The following is a 10,990-nucleotide window of genomic DNA, read 5'->3' as shown; positions in this document are numbered from 1 at the left end:
ACACGGAAATCTTTCAATGCTTTTACAAGTGCAAGGGCTTGCTTCTCAATAATATTGTATTTCGAAGCAGCATCTCTTATAGTCTGGCTGAAAAAAGCAATGGGTCTCTCATGCTCATATTTTTTCTGCATTAACACAGCTGCCATAGTATGCTCCGAAGCAAATGAAAACAATATAAAATCCTGAGTATAATCCGGGTTGATTAGAACTGGAGCCGAGGAAAGAGCTAATTTTACTAAATTGAAAGATTTTACAACCTCTTCCATCCATGACACTTGGCTGTCCTTCTTGAGCATGTTTTTAATCTCCCTTAGATGTTCAGCAAGATTAGGAACAAAGCGGCACATAAAAATCATCTTACATTTAAACAATTGTATCTCCTTCTTATTCCAGGGCAGATCAATTTGCTGAATCACTTCCACATGTGCTGGATCAATATGGATGCCATCTTTTGAGATAATGTGCCCAAGTAGTTTGCCTTCATCCATGGCAAACAAACTCTTCTTAGGATTCAGTGACACACCATATTTTATGCACTTTTCGAAGACAATTTTCAAATGATACAAGTGTTCTTCATCTGATTTGGAAAACACGGTCAAATCATCAAGCTACACAACCAAGAAAACATCCTTCTCATTTGCGAAAGCCAAGTCCATTACCCGCTGAAAAGTGGCACCCGCGTTCTTCAAACCGAAAGGCATTTTTGCATAATGAAATGTTCCCCATGGAGTGGTGAATGCTGTTTTGTCTCGGTCATCTTCATGGACTAAAATTTGGTTATATCCGGAATAACCATCAAGTAGTGACATGCGAGATGCTCCAACTACTCGCTGAAGTATGTGATCCATTTTGGGCAGTGGATAATTATCCTTCAATGAAACTCTGTTGAGATTCTGAAAATCAATGCATAAACGAATCTCACCGGTCTTATTTCGCACGGGCACCAAATTATATATCCAATCAGAAAAACGGATGGGAACAATGATTTCTGATTTGTACAACCTGTTTATCTCCTTCTCAATTGATGGTAGCAATTTTGGATTAAGCCTTCTTAACTTCTGTCTGAAAGGTTTTTTATTAGGCTTAATAGGAATAGTGTGCTGAATTATATTGGTATCATATGTCTTCAAATAAGAATAGTCCCAAGCAAACACATCAGCAAAAGTGACAACAAATTGATATATTTGGCCTTTACCTTCAGTGGAAATTCTTTGGACAGCTTTACCATCTTCCGATGCTCAGTTATTCCAATGTTCACATCTTCAACTCCCTTTTCCGTTGGCTGCAATGTTGGTTTGCGGGCTACGTCATCATGATCAAAGAGATCCTCTAAAGTTATCAAGACTTTAGGAATCACATTGTCCTTGAGCTGCAACACTTTCATTTGATTGATCTGCACATCGTCTTTGCCATCATCATGCTCTACATCAATTGAGGTATCTTTGAATTTAGCTTTGTTTTGCAGAAAATCATTGATTTCCTCATCATCTTGGAAAACTTGCCAAAATCTTTGATTGTCTGGGACAGTAGGACGATGCTTCACATGGATTTCGAATTTGTTGCTTGAGTTCATAGGAATCTTCAAATTACTTGCTGCCTTAGCAAGTGCATCAGCAATACTGTTTTGAATATGAGGCACACACGTCAAAGTGTAATCTGAAAAAAACTTCAAAATGTCTAGAACAACATTCCAGTATGCCCGCATCCGAGGATGCTTTGCTTGATATTCGCCTTTAACTTGCTTAATCACAAATTCGGAGTCGCCATATACATCAATCCTCTTAGCATTCAGCTTTCTTAAGATCTTTCAGCCAGCAATCAAAGCCTCATACTCAGCTTCATTGTTTGAGCAATCAAAAGCAAGTTTGTAAGAACATACTCGCACATTACTCGACACTTTGTTTGGAGTGGAAAAAGGGCTGCGTACCCAAATTCCAATTCCAGCACCATCATTTCCTACTACGCCATCGAAATCCGTGGTCCATAGGCCATCTTCCTCTTCTTCTAAGTGCTGAAACTCTTTTGCCTCTGTTTTCTCTACTTGCTGTCCATCATCTTTTTCTATTTGCTAAACGGTATTTCCATGTTCTTGTCCTTCTCTCTTCAAAACTTCTCTGAAATTTTGAAGAGAGAAGGAATATCATCTGCTACAACTAACTGACTATCAATATCATTGAAACTATATGAATACAAAACAAAAGACTTGAGATCTGTATGTACATAATTAATCGGATGATTAATTGGTTTCTCCTTGCTTGTAATCATGTATTTCATTTTCTTCTCACGATACAATTTTCTCATTTGGCCAAACACTGGAATCGTTGCATAGGAGAAATCGAGCTGCATAGTTCCTTTGATCTTTTCTCCCCAAGACCTCGAAAGCAGCATACCGAATCGGGGAGGAATGTCTGCTACAACAACATCCATCAAAATATTCTTAGCCGGAATCTGATCCAAACTAACCACCAAGTCTTTAATAAGCCCAATACATCTCACCCTGCTGGAATCAAACGAATAAAGATCATGGTACTTCCTGGTAATGTCCAAACCCAACTTCTCCATGATAGCTTTTGGCATAAGATTGTGGGAGGCACCGGAATCGAACATAGCATTATGCAAAACAAACTCATGCACTCTCAAACTGATATAAAAAGGAGGCACATCACTGTCAGGAGACTCACCATTCAATGCTGGTCCAAAAATCAGTTCAGGTTTATCATCTTCCACACTCACCATATCAGACATTGGATCAAAATTCAGAATTTTGGAAACCTGCCCTCTATAATCACTGTTCCTCATCAGCTCTGTCAAAGGAATAGATACCTTCAATTTAGAAATCTCATTTTCTAAACTAAAAGTGGAAGTCTTCTCTACCTCTTTGGCTGGAACTTCTTTCTTCTCCGCTTTATCTTTTGGTGCAATGGGCTGATTGACTCGTTCATTTGCTGATGGAGATTTGTTAGGCATTGGATCAACAACTTCTTTGCCTTTATTTGGTGCAACCGACGACTCATTCTTAGATGCTGGACCTTCCTTTCTCTTTTGGATTGGATTGATGGGGACATTTCTGTTTCTTAATGAATATTGATGCTGCTAGGTGGACAAGGCATGCATATACCCTCTTTGATACTCATCCGACTCCTCTTCAAGAGCTGTGTCATTTGACAAGATAAAATCTGCATCATGCTGTACCGCTGAACTTTCTGCATACTCATCATCTTCAGTGATAAATGTGGGCATATCATCAGGAGTGAAGAAGTGATTTTCTTCTCCTATTACATGGTCTTCATCATCTGATTCGGGGCCAACAAAATTCTGTTGAAGAGGTGTCTTTACCTGCTGCTGTTGTGATGCCGTTTCTTATGCTCGCTGCTCACGCTGTTTGATCCTAAATTGTGGCTGCTACTGGCCACGGAAATTAGGATTCCGAATCTGCGGTTCGGGCTTATCAAGTGTCAACCTTTCAATCATCTTTTCTACCTTGCGTGGCACCTGATCTGAGGTAGAAGATTCCTCCTTTATTGAGACTTTCTTTTCAGCTTTCATTCTAGCTCGTTTGTCGTTCAAATTTGCCTCAACACTAACGACAATCTTCTGCATTTCTTCTAAGGTAGCTGGATCTCTTTCCCTTAACTGATAAGCCATGTCCGAATCAAAGCCATCAGGGAACTTAAGCAAAGTTGATCTTCTAGTTGGCTTTAAGTCATCCAGAATTGCATTATAAATCGTATTGAATCTAATACAATAGTCTTGAACGGACTCACCAGCATTTCGCTTGATCTTGGTATATTCGGAAGTGATTTGCAGCGGATCTTTCTTTACTTCCCACCATTCCAAAACTTGTATTTTAAGGTCTTCTAATGTAGGAACACTTCTGGCCGGCAAAGCTCTAAACCATTTTCTCACCTCACCACCGAAAGTCTGCATGAATAATCTCATGGTCACATTTTCTTCATCGATCTCATGAAGATTGAAGAAATCTACCATTTTGTCCACATGTTGCTGAGCTATGATACCTTGAGGCATGCCATCAAACAAAGGAATTTTTCTCTGATAATCTGCGGGCATGTCATTCAAAACTTGAGGCAGCACGAGAGGCGCAAACCAAGCAGCCATTGCTCTTGGTGGATTTGGTCTGGGGGATGGTGGAGGAGTGGGAGCAGCTGATGTGTGAGGTGTATGAGGGGGTGTATGCGGAGGTGAAACAATTTTAGATCTAGAAGGAGTAGATGGAGGTGAATTTACAGCAGACTTTTGATCAGCAATGTTAGGCTGCAGAGGAAGGGTGGGAATGAAAGGCGGCTTCGTTGGAACCCTTGAGCTAGATGGGGTTGAAATAGTTCCAAGAGTTGCAGATGCAGCTTCTAGAAAATAAATTATATTTGCAGCCTCAATATCAGTTTGTAGTTGTCTTAAAATGAAATTTTCAATAGACTTATTAGATTTTTCAATGTTTAGAGCAGCAAGAAAATCCGGATTTGGGACGATAGACTCAAGAGCGTTTTCAGAATTGGTTTTAAATAATGAAAATTCAAACTTTTCAATAAAATCAAGCTCTTCAAGATACTCAAAAATTGTCGAGCATGAACGAGATCTAAACACGGGAGTGACATATCTCTCTTGGCAAACAATCCTTGAAATCAGATTAGGATTTTCGTAGAAAGGAGGAGGATTTGGATATGGATTAGCTCTTGTATATCTCTTTGAAGCCAGCGTGTTATTCTAAAGAAATCAAAGGAACAAAAACAACTTGATTATCCTGTCAAATTCTAAACCTATCATCCAAAGCTTAGAATTCTCAAAAGTACTGGGGTGATTCGCAAATCAAGTGTCACGATTACAAGCTAGATCGGAGATTGACTGAAGCAGCGTTTATCTACTTGCACTAATGCAAAGCAAAAGCGTTTCCAAGGCTACCTGGCATAACTTCAGGCTCCGTCTGTAGCTTAGAAAACCAATGACATCAACAAGCAAACCATTTTGTTCCCCAACATGGTCGCCACTATGTTAGAGCCTAGATTTGTCTCCGGCTGAACAGACAAGGTTCTAGGTCCACATCCAGCCACGCTCAGCCTCGTAGCTAGCCCTACGAGGACAGGAGAGGGCTCTCTCCGGGTCAATCTCAGCAAAAGGTAATCAATGAGGCTCGAGATGACTAAGTTTGCAACTGATCTTAGGCTAGGTATTAAGTGCAGGGATTTGATTTGGTTTTTTAAGAGTTTTGTCGAAAAAAATGGGAAAGGCAATTTTGGGCTCGGGGATGAGGCACAGTTTCTGCAGAGGTCTGATTGGGGCAAGGAAGGCAATCATTTTGATGCTTTAAAGCAGGTGAGATGGGTAGATCAGATAGGTGAGGAGCTAAGGAGAGCAAGAGAGTCTCAAGGATTCTCCTTAAACTGAAGAAAACATGAAAATTTAAACAAATTCAAAGGCAGAGCATAACAGTTATGGATTCCACCTTAATCACTCATTTGTTTCAAATTCAAAAGAAGAAGCATGAAGATGATACACAAAACACTAGATAAACTTACAATTACTTAGAGAAGCACACCATCAAAACATAAAGCCACATGGATCCCAAACAGTGCTGCAAAACCCTGGTCTTTCCTTAGCCAAACATGCAGAGATAGAATGTACAATAGTGTGCCAAGCTTTTCCCAAGAGTCCAACCCTAAAAATGACTTAGAGAATACATGCTATAGACTAGCCCAACCCATTCCCTTGCCTCTAGGGGTCGAGTTCATCATTCTAGGAGATGATCCAACTAATTCTAAACCAAGTATTGAAATCTAGGCAATCAAAACAACTTGCCTCTATATGTTAGGAAACTGATTCATTCATTTAATTTTCACTTTTTAGTGAATGAATAATATAGAACAAGTAAATATGTGCCAAAGTTACATCATGTTCACTCAATTACATCAAGGTAAGTTAAAAATTACATCACAAAGCAAAACTAGTCAAACTGGCCGAATTTCTGAGCTGGAAGGTGAAAAATTGGGCCAAAAACCTCTGTTTGCCACGCCAATTTCTGTATGCATCGCGCAACTTTTCTGCTGATTTTGAGGCACTTTATGAAGTCTAAATTGAGCCCAAGTGTGCTTTTTGGAAAGCCCTGCCTGTCTACTTTCCAACCCAAGTAGAATTTTCCAATTTGGTGTCTATTTGCCCCTCCAAAAGTGCATTCTCCCAAGACTGTTTCCTGTGTGTCAAAATAGGAGAGTGAGGTCATTTTTTGCATGTTTTTTGACCTTTTGGGGACCCAAAACTTGCCCAAATTTCTTGTCCATGTACCAGCAGTCATGATTTTTCATGCTAAATCCAAAAATGCAAGCCATTTGTGATTTGGAGCTTCCAATCCTAAGCGCCGCGCCAATGGCGCAGTGCACACAGAGAAAAAACCTGTGTTGTGCCCAAAAATTTGTCATGTGTACTGTGCTTGGACTGCCCTTTGATGATGGTATGAAACTAGGTGTTGTATTTCAATTTCTGCCACCAAGAGGAACAATGTAAAAAGGGAGTGTTAGGAAGGGGAGTAATATGATGGGAATAGGGGTTATGGGGGGAAATTTTTTTCAAGGATATGTAGGAGGGTTTGGGGATTTTATAAGGTTTGGATTAGTTGTATAGGGTTGAGGAGATGTTTATAAGGACAAGGGTTTAGGAGTTTTTGGGATTTGAATGTAATGTAGGATTGATGAGCTTAATGGGGGGGGCTAGGAAATGAGGAAACAAAAGGGAAATGGGGAAGGGGAAAAGTCCTTAGTAACCAAACAATAACTCAAAAACCCCACAGCAAATTTCCTTTGAATTTATTTTAAAGGGAGGGTTTAGGTTTTGTTTCAAATGATACCACCCATAAACCACTCACACTTATCACCAAATTCAAAGCAACAACAAGAATGAGGACCTACCTGGCGAATTCATGCAAGGTATGGGCGAATTGGTGAATTTCCAAGCAAGTTTCGGGTTTGAGGCTATACGCGCTGTTACTGGGAAATCTAGTGTCTATGTAGAGCTGTTAGTCCCACTAAGGCTGGTAGCTACCTTAGAAACAAACAAACTAAAACTATTTTTGTTTTCCTTTATGAGAAATAGATAAGAGGGGGATAAAGGAGACCAACCTTTGTCTTGCGCTTGGTTCCTTACTTGATTCCTCTCTCTTCTGATAGATATTTGCCACTCACTTCCTTGTCTACTCAGCTTCAAAGAGCACCTATAGAATCAAAGCAGCATAACACTATCCAAGAACATAGATCTACTATCATAAAAAATATAGGCCAGACATACATTGACCACACAAATGCATATAACATCAATCATACAAGAATGTGGGGGAAAACTAGAATAGCTTTATTGATAATCAAGAAAGAGCAAAGAGGATTACAACCAATTTTTCTGACCCAGCGTCATCCTCTAAGCAAGAAAGCCCTTCTTCACCTCATGAAAAGCTTAGATCACCCAACACTATGATGTTACACCAAGAAACCAGCAACACTTCCTTACAAGATACAAAATTCCAGCCTCTGGATCTCTGGGATGAGGGAACCATATATAGATGTTTGCAAGGGGGGTGAGTCAACTTTTGAGATTTGATTAGTGTCCTCTCTCTCATAGTTCTTGATTCCACTTGGAGATTGATGATCTCTTACTCATCCCTGGGCGAATGTAGAGAGGCAAGTGTCACAGGAGAAGTTTCTGGAAGATTCCATGATCCTCCACCTTGCGGATTGACCCCGCCATTTGTCCACTCTCGCCCATCGCACCCCATAGAAGGTCTTTTAAACATGCATCGCACCTACTGTGTGTAGATAGGTGGGATGCAACGCACTTTTGACCATGGAGCAGGTGAAATGGTCCAGTTTTGACTAGTTCTGAGTAGTTTTTCATGGAGAACTTTTGGGAGATGCTGTAATCAGTTGACCTTGTTCTTTTAGGGGTTGGAACAACACCTTTAGGGACTTAGGAGCCCTTGGTTTATGGACATTTATGATTGGGGTTGCAGTGCCCAAAAATGTCTATAACAGTTGCCCCCTAAAGCATGAGGTTGTTAATCTTTTGATGTCGGGTGAAATGCTTTATCATGAGGATCCGAAGTTTTTTCAAGATGGAAGGCGACCTGTAATAAGATACAATACAATACATTATCTTCATAATATTTTCATGATCTAGCTGAGGCGGGCATTCCCATGCTGAGCTTTATAAATTCATTTTCATGTACATGAGACAGACAATCGTCTGAGTGTAGACTGATGATTCTGGTAGAGCCATCATCCCTTGGATTGGATGATTATCTGTGCAGCAATGATGTACATTTGATGTCTTTATTTTCCTGAATATATATCGCAGCCCGGATGGATGAAGCTAGATCCGGGGTCTTCAATCTCGTTCGATCTTCACTCAAAGTACAAGTCGATCCATGTGAGAGATGTTCTGGAGTCGAACATGGAAAGACATCACCTGATTACCAGCCAGTGATGTAAGCTGTTAACAGGTGCGAGAGGAATCACTGATAATCATGATGACCCTCAAGGTACTACAGTACAATCCACGTGGTGTGAATAAGGGACTTGGTGTCGAACACCACACAAAATCTTTCGGTCGAAGGCCATTGATGTAAACCTGTCGCTGGAAGTGAGAAACTTGCCATTGAGGCATGCAAGCTTCAAAGTATTGAAAGGGTTGTTCCTAGATCGACTTCTTGGATAATGAGCTGATGTCGACAAGAAGCGATCCGTCATACGAGGGTCTTAGTGAATCCCACATCAATGACACGAAATGGAGAAAATGATTTTAATGGAGGTGAAAATGATCTGGTGATATAAGGTTCAGGGTGGCTGTCATGAAAGAATGGAGCGTGAATGTATTGCAACGGATGAGACACAGGTGAATTCTCTGAGAGACTTCTCTTGAACATATCGGCGACACTGACATGATGGATTGGTAGCATTAACCACAAATATGGATGGTGTGATGGAACCATGGTGATGTGACCAGTGAATAGAACAACCCAACCCGACTCGGATGCGGAGCGAAAGTGTCATGTTCAAGAGCGACTTGCTACCAACAATGTTTCTTCAAGTTTTCTTCCCAATTTTTCCCCAGTCATTGCTGACCAGTACCTCTTTATTTTTTTCAAGCTTGAGGAGGATAACATATGCTTGTTCTATAATTTTCCCTTCGGGCAAACCCATCGCTATGTTTTGACGAGCCTAGCGATAGTGAAACTCGTTCTTGTCTGTATGGACAAGTTTGTCGCTATTCGGTTTTAACGAATTTAACGACAAAGATAACTCAGTCCTTTTCAATTTTAGAGAGTCTGAAAAGGGATGTAAAGAAGACTCCAACAATCCTTTTTCGTCATATAATCCCTTAAGTCCGAAAAAGTATAAAATAATACAAAAGGGATGAATTTTCGGTAATTTTAACGAGCCGAACAAAACAAGCGCTCGATCTTTTTGTGTAATAATCCCTCAGGTCCAAAAAGATTAAAATCTAAAGGAGGGATAACACTTTCGGTCACTTTAACGAGCCGGAGAGGCCACTTGCTTGGCAATCTTTTCATATTTTACGACTCAGTTGAAAAGAGCTTAAAGGAGACTCGTTTTTTGAGGAACGAGTGATAAATTTGCGTAGCAGCTAATTCCAGGTAAGGTTTGGAATTTTCCAATCACAGGAGTGTCACAAGGATGGCTAACAGGATCACTCTTCGCAGCTGTTCCTCAAAAAGGGTAAACAATCAAGTGGAGGTGAATGATCGACCAATACAGAGTGGGGGTGATGATGAGAACATGACCAAGGCTTCAAAGGCTGATGATAATACATTCATGATGGTTATTTACCGGAAATTGGTTCATTTTTTTTTTTAATGAGCTTAAACTCTAGAGGAACATTTGCTCATTGCTTATGTTTATTTTTTAACGAGCTTGAATTCCACGTTAAAACTACTCGATATAATGGTCGTTGATTTTCTTGATTTTACCATAAATAACTTTGTTCCTTCAAAAGTCATACTGCCTGCTCAATTGCTTCATCAAACTAGTTAGAAATGAACAATATATATTTGAAAAATGAGTCAAAACACTAATATTTTACTTGAATTACGTGAAAAGTAATTTAAAAGTGGTTTTTTACCTCTCATTTTACCATTTCATTTGAACTTTGGTTTGTTGGAGCTTTGGAGGTTCTTTCCCCCTTGATTTTCACTAGTTGATCTCGGGAGATTCTGTGCACGATTCTTGGCACCGTCTGGACCAGGTAGGAGCTAAACCTGAGCTCTTCAGTTTCATTCTTCCCTTTTTGAATTCTGAGCATGTTTTCTGGTTTTTCTGAGCCTCTGGGGTTTGAAAAACTCACCCTGGCTCCATCGCACCCTTTCTATATCAAAAGGTGCGTTGCATGTTGGCCTGTCCATTGGCTAGTTAGCATGCAACGCACCCAAAACACTGTTGGGGGTGCGATGGGCGCAAGGAGGGAAATTTGTGCACAATTTTTCATGGAAAATTTTGACTGTTTTTCACCAAATCAGGATCTGAATCTTCTCTTTGTTTTCAGAGATTCATAGGAGCAAAATTCCTGTTACATGGTGAGAACGTGAGCATGAAGAAGAGGACATGCTTGCTTTACATGATCCGGTTACGGTAAATGCATTGCGGAACTGTGGCCTATTCAAGTTTTTTCACATCTCTAGCATGAGGCAACAAATCAACTTGTTGCAATATTTGCTCGATGCATGGGATCCTACCAGTCAGGTGTTCCAGATTAGGGGAAAATCTATCCCCTTGACTATCGTGGACATCTATTTCTTGACCGGCTTATCGAGGCGGGTTCCCCTATCTCATTATCAGGTTCGGCCCGTGGGGGTGAATCTGTGAGAGATTACATTCGCAGGTATTGCAGAGAGGGATCTCAACCGAGTAAAGACGGCAAGATCAATATCCGAGATGTCACTAACAGGCCCTTGAGGACCATTCTGTTCACTTTTGCTAGA

This window comes from Pinus tabuliformis, chromosome 6 (genome assembly GCF_031772625.1).
Source record: "Pinus tabuliformis cultivar Carrire ecotype Pingquan chromosome 6, CPIR1, whole genome shotgun sequence".
Classification (NCBI taxonomy): domain Eukaryota; kingdom Viridiplantae; phylum Streptophyta; class Pinopsida; order Pinales; family Pinaceae; genus Pinus; species Pinus tabuliformis.
This window is presented reverse-complemented; position numbering follows the sequence as displayed.